Genomic DNA, 15,486 nt, shown 5'->3' with positions numbered 1-15,486 from the left:
AGCCTAGGCATCTGGGATGCCAGATTTTCCAGAAGAGACTGCACGTTCACACAGGCTCTCCCCGGCAGAGGAAAGGATAGCTGTACACATGGAAGGCAAAAGAAAAAAAAAATAGCTCAAAATTGTGACAAGTCTAGATTTTTATGCCAATTTATTCATGGTTTTGAGCCAACCTGAATGTTTTAGATATTGCTATCAAGTATTTATGTTGAGAAGTATAAATTCTTTGCCCTGAATGCCTGTTTGTCAGCCCAAAAACCTGCCTTAAAGGGTATAGTTAGCTCAAGGGACTTTTCAGGAGGTATAAAACCCACACTGTATCTATCCAATCCATCACAGAAAGTGTCCAATGGAGATCAGTGGGTTTGTCTGGGGAGAGCCTGGAATATGTATGTTTCCAGCAGATTCTTAGCCAGAGGACTGGTCTTAGTGGAGCTTCTCAAAAATAGGGCAACATGGGGTATAGTCATTGCACTAAACGAGGAAAGGATTTTTCAGTGGCACGGAAGACAGGCATGGTCTGTTCTTTACAACAGAAAGCTCAAAAGGTGACTTTGAATTGCCTTCCACCCTCTCTCCAGCTGCATGAAGAGGACATTACCCCATGGGAACCCTTGCCTTGGGTTCAGCTGGTGCTGCTGGGAGCACTCACAAAGGCAACTTTAAGCAGAAAACACGTAAGGGCACATCTTCAGAAAAGAACTTGAATTTATGGACAGCGGAGAAACTTTGAAAAGGCCAAATGCAGGCTGACTGCGTAAACAGCTCTACAAAGCTAAAACAAGCCTGTCTCAAACAAACAAGCAAACATCCCAAGCCATGGGGCTTGCTTGGGCTCCACAGAGTCTGAACGCAGGGCACAGAGTCCCGCTCCTTCTCCTCCCAAGACACACACACACACATATCATGTCTGCACAGCCCTGCAGCATATTTCAGCATCTTCTCCTTTCACATGACTATGCCTGTTTGTGAGATCCCATTTGTTTGCATAAGCATATGAAAATAATTTTACATAAACAAGTACTGTATTAGAAAGTAACAGTCCAGATTAACAAACCAGAAAGAGCATTTTTTATCTTTAAACAGACATCCATTAAGCGGGAATAGTAGAACATTAATAACCAAAGAGAAATGATGACATAACCTAACTGTTCCCACATCCCCACCCTACCACCTACTTGTCCCCCTGCCCCACTCAACCCCACATACACCTTAGGAACCAGGCAACATGCTAGAGTGGCTAGCTAGCTAATATGATAAAGGCCTCTTACTCCAGGGACCTAATCCATTTATGCAGCACATAACCAACCACTGCGCTTGAAGAACATTCTCCCATGCCCACATGCAGCAGTACCTGCACACACCTGCCTTGCAGCACGATGCTACACAGCACATGGGGCCTGGGGTGGTGTTTGCAGGTTGAAGCTCAGAGCTTGTGATGGGGTTTGACCTACCAACTTTGAGAGGGCTGGCTTAGGCCTGTACCCACGTGAACAAGGATTTCAGAGGAGCCAGACAAGAGCACCCCCCTGGTGCTTTGTTCTTTCTCCTACATAAGCATATGGTTCCCTTCAGCACTGGTGATCAGCACTCATGGATTCTGATACCTTGTTGCACTCCTTTTGTTCATGTCCTCATGGCTGCACATGGCTCAAGATGGCACAGAAGCTGGTCCAGGGAAGCCTCCCTGATGCGAGAAGCAATATAACCAATTCAGCAAACAGTGCTTTTCCCTGGACACTTCAATGCGCTGAGCTTCAACATCTGCACTTGTCCATGGGTGCCAGCACAGGATACACATTATTCCTGCCAACTTTTTGAACCTCTCCTATGTGAGAGCAGTGATGTACCAGCTTAGAGCCAGAAGCAGGCCACTACCCTTCTGAACAGGTGTTAGCAAAACACAGCAACCCTTAGAGCTGCATCCAAAGAACTAGTTGGAGAACTACTGACCTCACGTATGCCACTCCATTGTTTGCATCAAGATCCACTTCCCAAATATTTGGAAATAAGCCTTCAACTCAATAGCCTGTAAGATCCACATCAGAGCCTGTGTAACACATGCCACTGCTCATAACACACATACTAATTTTAACACACAAATCATTTCAGTGGGGTTTTTTTCAGTTCAGGATTTTGAGCCATCTTATGCTTATGAAATGGTCATGTCCTAGGACCAAGAGGGCTCCTTCACCTACCACATTGGAGAAGGGCAAAAGTTCAGATCATCTCATTAACAGAAGAAAGAGCAGAGTACAAAGACAGACCTGAACGTCTTAAGGCCAAGTTCATTAAGATCCTCTGTGCAGAGAAAGGTTGCTAATAAAAGCAAAGATTTACACCACGTTTATACGAATAGTTTTGAGGGTGTTTGAGTGATTTGGACACTTGTATCTGGAAAGCAAATGAACCAGTGTCTTAACTCAGTACAGTTTTATATAGTGGACCAAGCAACATAGACAAGTCTCAGTTGCAGCAGTAGTCACTGCTGCTTTCTACTTCTAACCCTACCAGCAGCCACATCATGAGATAACAGTTTGATTTTTCAGCTTCTTGTGGTTTACTGTTTCATTCATCTCTAGGGTCTTTCCATAGGCTGTTTAGCATAACTGCCTATAGTAAAAGAGCCTGCAAAATGCAGACAGGAAGAATTAGCACACCAAAAATGCCTTTCACACTTCTTGTAGCAGTCAGACTTTAACGTTAGGTGTATGATGAAAGAAAACATACAAGAATACTAAAAAAAAATGTCGTATTAGAAGCCTCTCTGCTTAAAAAACACTTTCTAAGAGCAGCACTTCCACTGCCCATAATTACACTCATTCCTGTAACAACACTTAGAAACTAACGGAGCTGGCCGTGTTATTCAGAGGATGACAGAAAATTATATTAAGTTGAAAACAAGAGCTTGATTTGATAGCACACCAAATTCAGAACTACAACAAAAATAAACGTATTATGAACTCACTTTGCTATTTCAATCAGAGCTCTGAACAAAGCACCACAGCTTATGTTCCAAGACTTACATTAAGGTATGTTCAATATACAGTCTTATCTAGCCAGGTACACCACGTTCTTGTGTGAGGCTTGTCTTTCCTGCACGTACAGAAAACAATAGCAGTAACAGACTTTCCTGAACAAACCCAGGGCATTCCCTGATGGTATGGCGGTTTCCCTAGCTGCAAATAACATCGCCTGTAATGTAACAAGTAACAGGTTTACAGCAGTAAGAAAACCAGATATCTGACTGGCTCCATTTTAAGGATATTTCTACTGATACTAGGAACTGCACAGATCCACTTGCTTTGCAATTTGGAAAGTGATTTTTTTTTAAGCTGTTCCTTGTTTCTTAATCATATTATGCCCACATACTGTCACACCAGAGCCTACAGGGGTGTCTGATGAGCCTCTAAAGTGGTATGCAAGATAGGGAGTTCCTAAAGTCTCCACAGGCAGGCAAAAGACAATTCTATGCTGTCAAAAATGAGCATACTTACAATGAGATTGCCAAGTAACTTGTGAAGCGATTAAGGGTTTCATCTTTTGTACAACTGTTCAACCTATTTTTTCCATAATCAAACGCATGAAGGTGAAATTATAGCTTGCAAGGATATGCCAGGATTTTAAAACACAAGGACATTTTTTGAATTAAAAATATGTAGTTTGCCCTAGCATAGACATGACCACAGACTTCTCATTAAGTTCTTAACACAGTAGAGGATCCCCAGTTTTGCAAATTCATTCCTATGGAAATTGCTTTGCATGAGCAAGCAAAGTCCAACAGGAAATTGAAAAGATTATTTTCAGTAAGGAAAACCAGCAAACTTAATAGGGTTTCTCTTAAGTATCTTCATTTGTGCTTTTTTAATTTACCTGTGGCCATCAGGACACCTATGCTTTTGAAACCCTGAATTTAGAGAAAATGTAATTAAATATTTTTGGCCTGGAGAAGGAGCATTTGTCTCTGACTTATCAGTCATCGTTTCATCAAAATCAATCACAGCTCAACAAGAAGTGTGTATCCAGGAACACAGCTCTGGAGAAGGGCAAGGAGTTTTAGAAGTGAATCTGCTCTGGTTTAACTCACTCTCCATCTACATGAGAAGTACATGCCTCTATTGAGTGCATCCTCCTGTGATATGAGCTGTGGACCAATGCCCAAAACTCCCATTGGCATTAACAGGCTGAAAGAAAGCGCAAGCAGAGAGCCCAGCAGTGCGGTTCTCATGTAAGCCAACAATGGAGAGGCTATTCAGAGTTAAGGCAGAAAATCAGAGCTAAACCCCAGCCCACGCCAAGGACAGCTGTGTTGTTGACAGCCAGGCTAGCTATTCTACCATGCCAAAGCTTGTCTCAAAAACAGTATTTCCTAGTGTTTACTCCAGTCACAGGCTTGGCCTTAAAAGCTCAGCCAGCTTTTGCCCAGTGAACAGTAATGGCTCTGCGTTTTCAAGTCTCAGACATGGTCTGGGACGAGGTGCTTGCTTTCAGTCTGCAGTGGCAAAACTGGAGCACAAAAGCCCAGCATTAATAGTTAATCTGCACCATCACATGACCACCCTGTTTCTGCTGTTTCCAAACCCACACTACCAACTCTCTCCTTTCTCACTCACAGGCACTGCCCCACAGGGAGACTGCGGGGTGCAAAACACACCTGTGTCACCTCTCAAACACCATGCTGGATGAGGAAGGCGTCCTACTTCAGAGATATGGGGCTATGCAGTGCCAGCAGGAAGTAAAGGGAAAAACAAGCTCTTGCTTTCTATTCCTTGATGACTTCTGTGTAGTGCTTTGAACAAGTCTCTTACCATCTGATTTTTAAACAGTAGCAGCCCCGTTACCTTACGGATGCTGATTTCCAAGAGGCTGGTTGCTTGTGTAAGTGCTTAAGCTGGGAATTCAATGCTTAGTGGTGTCAGTCGGGTAGGAACAAAAGAAAAAAGCCTAACCTATCTCTTCTGCTCATTTCAGTTTCTTAATCTATATCATAAAGTCAGAAAAGCAAGCAGAAAACTGCCACCACCATCACACGCTCTCTGGACTACAAGAAGAATAACCAGCTTGATTCCAAATAGCCATTTACCCTTTGCAGTCTCCTCAAGCTCACCTCACTGATCCTCCAGAGAAGTAAACTCTAAGATTTTTCTCCTTTTCAGAGGTTGCTACCATAAGCAAGAGATGCAACTTATCATGCCTGAAGAGAGATCCATTCACCTGCAGACCAAATACAACATGGGCAGTGACAGCATATGGTAAAACCACCTGCATACTCCTTTTCTCCACAGGCAACGATGAGATATTTGTATCACATTCTGAGGGAGGAGTGGAAAGCAAGAGTTATCTGGCCAACTCAAGAGCCACTTTGGGACCCAACACAGGCAGCCCTTTTAGTCCAGAAACACCAAGGCCAGGAGCGATATGGACAATCCAGCCCTATTCCAGAGGAGAGCCCTGTAGAGAAGGTCCTGACCTTCACTTCCAAGCAACGTCTACTAACTGGTCTTGCTGGAAAGTATAAGCAGGTTGCAGCAAAACTTCTTAATCTGCCAGACCCGTGAGGCTACTTGGGCTGAATTCAGAGTAGGAAAGAGAACGTGCCAGCATTATCCTTCTGCACTGTACTGTGTCAAAACAAGAAACAAAAAATCCTTTGGAAAACCTTCCTCAAAAGAGACACACAACAGCCAACACACAATAGGCAGAACAGGGATATGCTGCAGGATGGCCACCCTTGGGTATCCAACCCAGCGCTCACTCTGTAACTGCCATTCATCCCACTTCACTTTTTAAATAGTTGTGTTGTTGCTGCAGTTAGGATCTCTGGGTTTTGCTGAGTGATGGTTTCTGTAGCCTGCTGGAAGCCCACCATAAACCACTGCCAGTAGATGTGGGAGATTGGGATTTTCCTTCTACTAGTTCAGTAAGAATTATTCTCTGTGGTGCTTTGAGAAAAATGCTAAAGAGGTCAAGAACCCAGCCTTGTCCATTCACGTGCAGAGATTCTGGCAGCCACTTCCAGGTGGGAGCACCTTTTTTTTTCCTTCAAAATTTGCTCCCTCCAGTCCTACCTACCCCTCAGAGTCACACCAAGAGTTCAAGCCTCACACAATATCACCAGCATCCCTCAGGACTTCCCCCTAATTCACATCCGAAGGACACATGCCAGTGGTGCCCATATGCCCATTTGATCTCCTCTCTCTGGTCTGCAGCCAAAGAATCAGCTTTAGTCTAATACCTTCTTACCAGGCTTTAGAGCTTAGAGAACAGACAGCAGGGATGGGAAGGTAGCCAGCAAGCCTGCCAATCTAAATGATAAGCCGTTGGCTTTAACCTCGGGCTCATAATTTACTGCCATTGGCGCCAGGTGCTATTATTGTCCCTTCGGGAGTCTTAATACAACAAAATGACTCTCTCTAGCTCTGTCTACACCCATTCTTACCCTTCCCATCCCACAGATCTCTCCTGCCTTCAAATACATTCTCCCAAATATCAGCCACATCTAATTTCCTTCCCTCATCTTTCTTTTCCTCAACCAAGCTCTCTGGTGCACTCCAAATCACCCTGACCAACCTAATCCCCACTCTTTTCATGATTCAAAGCAGTACCTCAAGGAACCAGGTTTCAGATGTTTCAACAGATGTTCTAGTTACTGGCTCGTGCCTGGAGACAGCCCAGACAATATTTAGGCCCCATGGTAGTCCAAATATCTATATTCACCAACATGCAAGCTCCCAGGAAAAGAAGGCAAAATTACGTGGCCAGATACCCAAGGAAAAAGAGATAAATCTTTCCAGACAAAAGCACTCATTGTGTCTCACTTGTCCATCTCCCCCTTGAACTGTTGCCCATTTGCATGTGTTACAAAACCAGACCAAAAATGCATTCAGGCAACACAAGGAAGGAAGGGATCATGGGAGAGGAACAGAAGTGTTTGGCCCTAGGAATGGACAAGCCAACACACTGTGCCAGGGCTGACACAATGGTGAACATACTGTCAACAGATGTCATAGGGCAGTTCAGAATTGGAGTGGACTTGCACAGAAACTAATTCTGTATTTCGACAGCATATAGAGAACATAGATCCTCATAGAGAAGCTGTTGAGGTTACGGGCTGGATGAGCAGACAGTGAGGTGAACTGAAAACTGGGTGAACAGCCAAGCTCAGAGGGTTGTGATAAATGGCACAAAGTCTAGTTGGAGGCCAGCAACTAGTTATGTGCCCCAGGGGTCAACATTGTATCCAGTCCTGTTCAACATCTTCATTAATGATCTATATGATGGGGCAGAGCATACCCTCACAGCAAGTTTACTGATGATACAAGTCTGGCAGGAGTGGCTAATACATCAGAGGGTTGTGCTGCCATCCAGAGAGACCTCGACAGGCTGGAGAAATGGGCTGACAAGAACCACATGAAGTTCAACAAGGGGAAATGCAAAGTCCACCTGGGGAGGAACAACCCCAAGCACAAGTACATGCTGGGCGCCACCCAGCTGGAAAGCAGCTTTGCAGAAAAAGATCTGGGGGTCCTGGTGGACACCAAATTGAACATAAGCCAACAGTGTGCCCTTGCTGAAGAGAAAGTGAATGGTGTCCTTGGCTGCATTAGGAGGAATATTGCCAGCTGGTTGAGGGAGGAGGGATCCTTCCTCTGTACTCCGCACTGGTGAGGCCACACCTGGAGTACTGTGTCCAGTTCTGGGGTCCCCAGTACAAGAGCAACACAGAGGTACTGGAGAGAATCCAACAGAAGGCTCCAAAGATGATTAAGGGACTGGAGCATCTCTCCTATCAGGAGAGGCTGAGAGAGCTGGGACTGCTTAGCCTGGAAAAGAGAAGGCTCAGGTGGAATCTAATCACTGTGTACAAATACCTGAAGGGAGGATGGAGCCTGGTGCTTTTCAGTGGTGCCCAGTGCTAGGACCAGGGGCAATGGGCACAAACAAACACAGGAGGATGTTCCCTCTGAACATCAGGAAACACTGTTACTATGACGATGACTAAACACTGGCACTTGTTTCCCAGGCAGGTTGCAGAGTTTCCATCCTTGCAGATATTCAAAAGCTGTCTGGACATGATCCTAGGCAACCAGTTCCAGGTGACCCTGCTTGAGCAGAAGGGTTGGACCAGATGACTTCCAGAAGTCCCTTCCAACCTCAACCGTTCCATGAGAATGCTCTAACGTCTGTCATGCTGATTGATGCTGAAAGCTTAGGAATAGGACTAGATTATAGTAGGACTAAGGTCTTTAGGAAGGACAGGCAAGGAAGATGAGGAAGGGGTGTCACCCTCTATGTCAATGACCAGATGGAGTGTATGGAGCTCCACCTGGGGACAGATGGGGAGCTCACTGAGAGCTTACAGGTCAGGATTAAAGGTAGGGCAGGGACAGGTGACAATACAGTGGGGGTCTGCTACAGGCCACCTGACCAGGAACACCAAGAGGATGAGGCCCTCTACAGACAGATAGGAGCAGCCTCATGTTCACAAGGCCTAGTCCTCACGGGGGACTTCAACCACCCCAATACCTGTTGGAAGGACAACATGGCAGGGCATAAGCAATCCAGGAGGTTTCTGGAATGAAGCGATGATAACTGCCTTCTCCAAGTGACAGAGGAGCCAATGAGAAGTGCTATGCTGGACTTTGCTCTCACCAACGAGGAGGGGCTGGTGGGGATTGTGAAGCTTAAGGGCAGCCTTGTCTGCAGTGATCATGAGATGATAGAGTTCATGGCCCTTAGGGCAGCGAGGAGAGTGCACAGCAAGCTCACTATCCTGGACTTCAGTAGAGCAGACTTTGGCCTCTTGAGGGATCTGCTTGGTAGAGTACCATGAAATAAAGCCACGGAGGGAAGAGGGACCCAAGAAAGCTGGCTAATATTCAAGAATCACCTCCTCCAAGCTCAGAAGCAATGCATCCCAACCAAGAGGAAGTCAGGCAAAAACATCAGGAGGCCTGCATGGATGAACAAGGAGCTCCTGGACAAACTCAAACAGAAAAAGGAATCCTACAGAGGGTAGAAGCAAGGACAGGTAGCCTGAGAGGAATACTGAGAAATTACAAGCAGCCAGGGGTCACATTAGGAAAGCTGAAGCCCAGATAGATTTAGATCTCACCAGGGCATCTCAAGGGTAACAAGAAAAGCTTCTTTAGGTATGTCGGTGACAAAAGACAGACTAGGGAAAATGTGGGCCCTCTCTAGAAGGAAACAGGAGACCTCGTCATCTGGCATACTGACACGGCTGAGGTACTCATTGACTTTTTTGCCTCGGTCTTCAACAGCAAGTGCTCTAGCCACACCATCCAAGTCAAAGAAGGCAAAGGCAGGGACTGGGAGAATGAAGAACAACCCACTGTAGGAGAAGACCAGGGTCAAGAGTACCTAAAGAACCTGAAGGTGCACAAGTCCATGGGACCTGATCAGATACGTCCATTGGTCCTGAGGGAACTGGCAGATGAAGTTGCTAAGCCACTATCCATCATATTTGAGAAGGCATAGCACTCTGGTGAAGTTCCCACTGACTGGAAAAAGGAAAACATAACCCTCATTTTTAAAAAGGGAAACAAAGGAAGACCCAGGGAACTACAGCCAATCAGTCTCACTTCTATGCCCAGCAAGATCATGGACCAGATCCTCCTGGAAACTATACTAAGGCACATGGAAAATAAGGAGGTGATCAGTGACAGCCAACATGGCTTCACTAAGGGCAAATCATGCCTGGCAAATTTGGTGGCCTTCTACAACAGCATTACAACCCTGGTGGATAAGGAAAGATCAACTGACATTATCTACCTGGACTTGTGCAAAGCATTTGACACTGTCTCGCATGACATCCTGGTCTCTAAACTGGAGAGACATGGATTTGACGGAGGGACCACTTGACGGATAAGGAATAGGCTGGATGGCCACACGGATAGAGTTGCAGTCAACAGCTCGATGTTCAAGCGGAGACCAATGACAAGTGGCATTTCTCGGGGGTTGGTATTGGGATTGGTGCTGTTTAACATGTTTGTCAGCAACATGGACAGTGGGATTGAGCGCACCCTCAGCAAGTTTGCCAGTGATACCAAGCTGTGTGGTGCAGTCGACATGCTGGAGGGAAGGGATGCCATCCAGAGGGACCTGGACAGGCTTGAGAGGTGGGCCTGTGCAAACCTCACAAAACTCAACCAGGCCAAGTGCAAGGTCCCGCACGCGGGTCAGGGCAATCCCAGGCACAAGTGCAGGCTGCGAGAAGAATGGATTGAGAGCAGTCCTGAGGAGAAGAACTTGGAGGCATTGGTTTATGAGAAGCTCAACATGAATTGGCAATGTGCGCTCACAGCCCAGAAAGCCAACTGCATCCTGGGCTGCATCAAAAGAAGTGTGGCCAGCAGACCAAGGGAGGTGATTCTGTCCCTCTACTCTGCTCTTGTGAGACCATACCTGGAGTACTGCATCCAGCTCTGGAGCCCCCAACAGAGAATGACATGGACCTGTTGGAGCAAGTCCAGAGGAGGGCCACAAAGATGATCAGAGGGCTGGAACACCTCTTCCATGAAGACAGGCTGAGAGAACTGGGGTTGTTCAGCCCGGAGAAGAGAAGGCTCTGGGGAGACCTTATAGCAGCCTTCTAGTACCTAAAGAGGGCCTACAGGAAAGATGGGGAGGGGCCCTTTGTCAAGGAGTGTAGTGATAGGACAAGGGGTAACAGTTTTAAACTGCAAGAGGGGAGATTTAGATGAGACATTAGGAAGACATTCTCTACTGTGAGGGTAGTGAGGTTGCCCATCCCAGAAGTGTTCAAGACCAGGCTGGATGGGGCTTTGAGCAACCTGGTCTCATGGAAGGTGTCCCTGCCCATGGCAGGGGAGTTGGAACTAGATGATCTTTAAGGTCCCTTCCAACTCTAACCGTTCTATGATTATCTTACCTGTCTTGCCCTTGGCATTTACTATGTGTCAGCAGGTGAGCCTTACTGTCAGTGAAATGAAGACATAGTCAACTCAATTGCCTCCTTGAGGAAGTCATTACCCTTTCTAGGAAGCAGTTAGGCCAAGTTCTACATGGGTTACTTCTCTCTCATGCTATGATTCATCCAGCCCTGGCAGCACACAGGCGCTTCCATTACAGCATGGTTTTGCATGGATTAGATAACCATCCAGGGAACACTAAAGGGACACAGAGAAATCTGCTGCCTGGCAGAGTCATAATCACCTCCTCAGGGCAGGGTGGGGTTCTTCATGCCTTCCCTCATTATTGAGTCTCTCTGTCTCTCTACCTCCCAGACAGCACCCTTCCTTCCCACCCTCACTCTCTCCACCACTGTCAGACTACAAATGCCTTAATCAGCAAACCAGACATCAGCTGGGTGGCACTGAGTCAAGGAGTCTTTATAACAGACATCAAACCAGAAGAGAACATCTCCTCAGCTCCTCCAAAGGCACAAAGAATGAGACACCTCTACCATGCCCCATCACCAACTCATGTGGTACATGTCTGGAGTTCCAGAGTCTCCTGCCACAGAACTATATCCTCACAGGCAAGTAGATCAGACAATCTAATCAATCATTTTCAGCCCCAAACTTTTGCATGCTAGGATTGCCTTGCAGCAGCCAGGCATGGCACTTCTTTTGCTGGCTACTTCAGTGCCAAATGCTGGCAGGGGCAAGAGAGACAGGGGCTTCTGTGCTGGAGGAACAGCTGCTGTAGAGTATTTCTGGGGGTGAAAAATAAAAGCAAAATTGCAGGAGGTTACCAGAAGCAGGATTTCTCATTCTGTAATGGCGCAATCGGTTTCTGCAACAGTTTCCGTATTATATTTCTTCAACAAGCATGCTACTGCACCCTGGGACAAAAAACTGGTGCGGCCCAATGTTTCACACCTGGGAGAGACAAGTTCTGGCCCTGGGCCCCTTAGGAAATAGTATAAGCCATTAAACTCAGCACAGGTCCCTGAACTCTGCTCAGTCACTCTGGAGAGCGAGGTCCAGGGCAGAGACAGAGATGAAACTACCACCAGCAGCGGGTTTTCCAGCACCCCCTCAGCACAGAGGCAAGCTCAGACAGGCAAACAGATGATAACAATTTTCAGGAACTGACAAGGCCTAGATTCAAATGGGAGGCTGAAGGGTGAAAAGGACTCACAAGCTCGCACATTCTCTATCTGGAAGCTATTTGTCAAGTCCTGGAGAGACACGCAAGGGCAAAGCCCAGCTGTGCTAAGGATATGGAAATCTCACCCTGGAGCCATTAGCAGCCCAAAACCAAGACTCCAGCATACCAGAGGTCACACACTGGTCTTTGGTCACATGTGGCGCGTACCATCCTGCAGTCTCTGTGCAACCAGTATCAGCCCAAAGAAAGCTTTCAGTGCCAATTGCCCTACCAGGCCCAGTACAACCAAAATGACAGTATTCAAATATTCAGCAGAAGGACTGTTGGGCTTGATATTACACAGCTGAGCATAGATCAGGGCTCACACTGTACCCAGGCCACTTTCAGGGTCAAGCCAAAACAAAGTTCCAATCACCTGTCGTGCACTGAAACTACTCAGACACCAAAGAGGCACAGTGTCTGTAGTGAGAATCCAAATGTTAGCACAGGATCTAGTTTTCTCTTCTGTGCTGGCCTTTTTCATCCTAGCATCTCAAAGTATTTTAAATAATGAATTAAGCCTACATAAGATAACAATATTGATATCTTCTACTCATACATGCAGGCGAACTATGGCAGAGGTTTGACAACTTGCTCAGAACTACCTAGTTACTTCGTAGTGTAACTGGAAATATACCCATGTACTCAAACTCTTTGCCTTGTATTTTGAAACAATGCTTTCCTTACCAGCTACCTACCCACACATAAATGAGGACAATTTGGATTGCTCATCATGCCAACCCAAAGCTGCTCTCCTCCAAGAGAGCGGTGTCTCCCTGCAAATGCTACACACTGACTTCTCAAGCTGCTGAAAGTAGATTTCAAAGGAGCTCCAGCCAGTCCCACTAAACAGCACAGAAGGACAGACCCTTTACTTCCTCTCTATCTATTTACACAACATGCCAAGACCAGTTAGTCTCATCCCCTGGGAAGAAGCTCAGCAACTCCAAGGAGTCTTTGTGACACCCTAGACTTCCTTACACCTCAGCCAACCCTTGCATCCCTTGGCGCCATCACCTCAAGCCATCAAAGGATATCTCTGCTGCTCTCCTTGACCTTGTGCTCTCAGCATTGCCAAAAAAAGCCAGATCTGATGAGGTTAATAGGGTATCAGCAGCCACAGTTTTTCTAGGACATGAACAGCCTTCATTAAATAGCAAGTGGCTGGCAGCAGGGCCTGCATGTAATGAGGTTGCTGTCCAAGGACCATGATCAAGAGGTGGCTGGGAGAGGGCATTCACTGCAGTAATGCGGGTGTCTGCACGAGCCAGGGCGTTTCTGCCCAATTAGAGGAAAGAAAGAAAGAAGTCTACTGAGCTAATTTTCTAGTCCTTTGGATGAGTGAAGAAAAGTATGCATTGAATTGCCCTTGCTCAGCCTTAATAGGGAAGAGGCTGGGTGGCCAGCTGACCAGCCAGACAGGGGCTAAATACACCCGCCAGCTCTCCAAACTCATGGCTGGGGCACAAAAGGGCAGAATCACACTGCCCTGTGAAGCTGAAAAGGCATTTAAACAGAACGGGACTTTTTAAACCTGCTTCTGTGCAGCCTTTCCTGCTGAGGGAGGCTGAACTCAAAAGGTCCAGATGATGGAGATTTCCATTTATCCACAGGCCAAGGCACAGCCATTCCCTAACCCCTTAAAATCACTGATTGCCCCCAATTCACTTGTTTCTCCCAAATTTGCTCCCCTTTCTTACCGAAAGGCACCAAATCAGTGGAACACAGAAGACATTTGGATACCACATGCCACTGATCCATGGCTTTCCTGCAAAAGCTGCCTTGTCTGTTCAACCCTAAGAATAGCTTAAGCATCCCAACACAGAGACACTCTGCACCACAACTCTTTGGACCAATTTTCCAACACCAGCCGATATAAACAGGATTTGATGCAAAGGCAAAAGCACTCAGCATCTCTTCATCCACCCTTGAGTAACCCATAACACATTATGCACCCAAAAGTGTTGTCTTGTCTCATAACACATTTGCTTCTGGCACAAATTAATCTTTCCTGGTACTCTTTGTCATCTGTCAGCTCCACAGAAGTGCAGGAATGGGAAGTAAGGCTCAGGGGCAATGGTGAAAACCACATCTGTGCTCAGAAAAGTTTCCATCTGATCAAGCTTTTCAGCTGTATTCTCATGGGCAACCACATGATAGTAAGGATAAGAATCACAAAGCAAGAATCACTTGATGTTCAGAGCCCAGATGAAGCCTTAGAGTAGCCAGTTTAGTATTATCATTCCTCACTCACATTGTTTACCTGACTGAAAAACACATGATGCCAAGTGCTGCCCAGGTGTTTATTAAGATGCATTTTTGTTGGAGAATGAGAACAGACCAAGAAACAAACACCCTGGTCCCATTTTACAGGTGGGTGATGCAGGTACTGAACAAGACTTGCCCAGCTTCATACAACGATTTTGTGGCAGATCTCAAAATGAAACCCAGATTTCAGCTCACTATCGTAAGAAATGAGATTGGTGATTTTAACTACGCTGATGGGAATACAAAGTCAGAAGACTGAGTCTACAAAACTATTGTTATTTCTACCACGATTTTTTGTAGCAGAAACAAGTACAAGTAGCAAGCAAAGTCATAGAGTGAACAAGACTTCCTAAATCAAGCAAGAAGTCATCATAAAGCTTCAAGATTTTACTGGATGAAAATTAACCAATTAAAACTGTAAAAATAATTCAAATGACCAAGCACTGTTAGAATATTAAGGCTGCATCTCACTTTGCATGTTTCCCTGCCTCCCCCAAAAAAGTACACTTTTAAATCAAAACCACTAGCTGAATATCCCTTCTTTAGAACAGGGATTCCACAACCTAGAAGTGTTAAACTAGAGTAAAAATGTTATTTAAAAAGTCAACCCCAGACTTCAAATTTTGCAAAAATCCTTGCCTCGATATAGAAGTGTCAAGAGCAGATAGGTCAGCAAGCAAATGGTTTTCACAAGGTTTCCCAGAAAGACCACAATAGTTTGGAAAGCTTATTAAATTAGCTTTTAACTTTCAACACCACACTCTCAAACACACTGCTAAAGGGAATTTAAGACAGAGCAGGTAGACGGAATGGCTAGGATACAAATCAGAGAAAGCACCTGGGCCGAAAGGAACATTTCTCCATTTAATCACACACACATTGAAAAAAAAAAAAAAAAAAAAAAAAGAAGGCTGGGCACAGGCTTACCAGCTTTTTTTCCTCCTCTCATTAGGATGTGAGACTAATTAAAGTCTGTCAGTATCAGCAGAAGATTTGAGTGATGTGAAATGCAACACTGGGCCTTTTGAATGCTCTGTGAGCAGAAACTTGGCGAGAAGGTTAAAGAGGGGGTGAGGAAAACTA

At 45.7% G+C, this 15,486-nt stretch overlaps 1 protein-coding gene across 5 annotated transcripts in view; it reads right to left on the bottom strand.

Moving 5' to 3' along the window:
- The window catches only part of LOC128906603 (uncharacterized), a 95,426-nt gene that overhangs the window by 57,525 nt on the left and 22,415 nt on the right, over window positions 1-15,486 (bottom strand). The window lies entirely within an intron of this gene.

The sequence above is a fragment of the Rissa tridactyla genome, chromosome 3 (genome assembly GCF_028500815.1).
Source record: "Rissa tridactyla isolate bRisTri1 chromosome 3, bRisTri1.patW.cur.20221130, whole genome shotgun sequence".
NCBI classification, from domain to species: Eukaryota; Metazoa; Chordata; class Aves; order Charadriiformes; family Laridae; genus Rissa; species Rissa tridactyla.
Note: the sequence above shows the minus strand (reverse complement) of the source record. Positions and strands in the feature narration are given on the sequence as shown.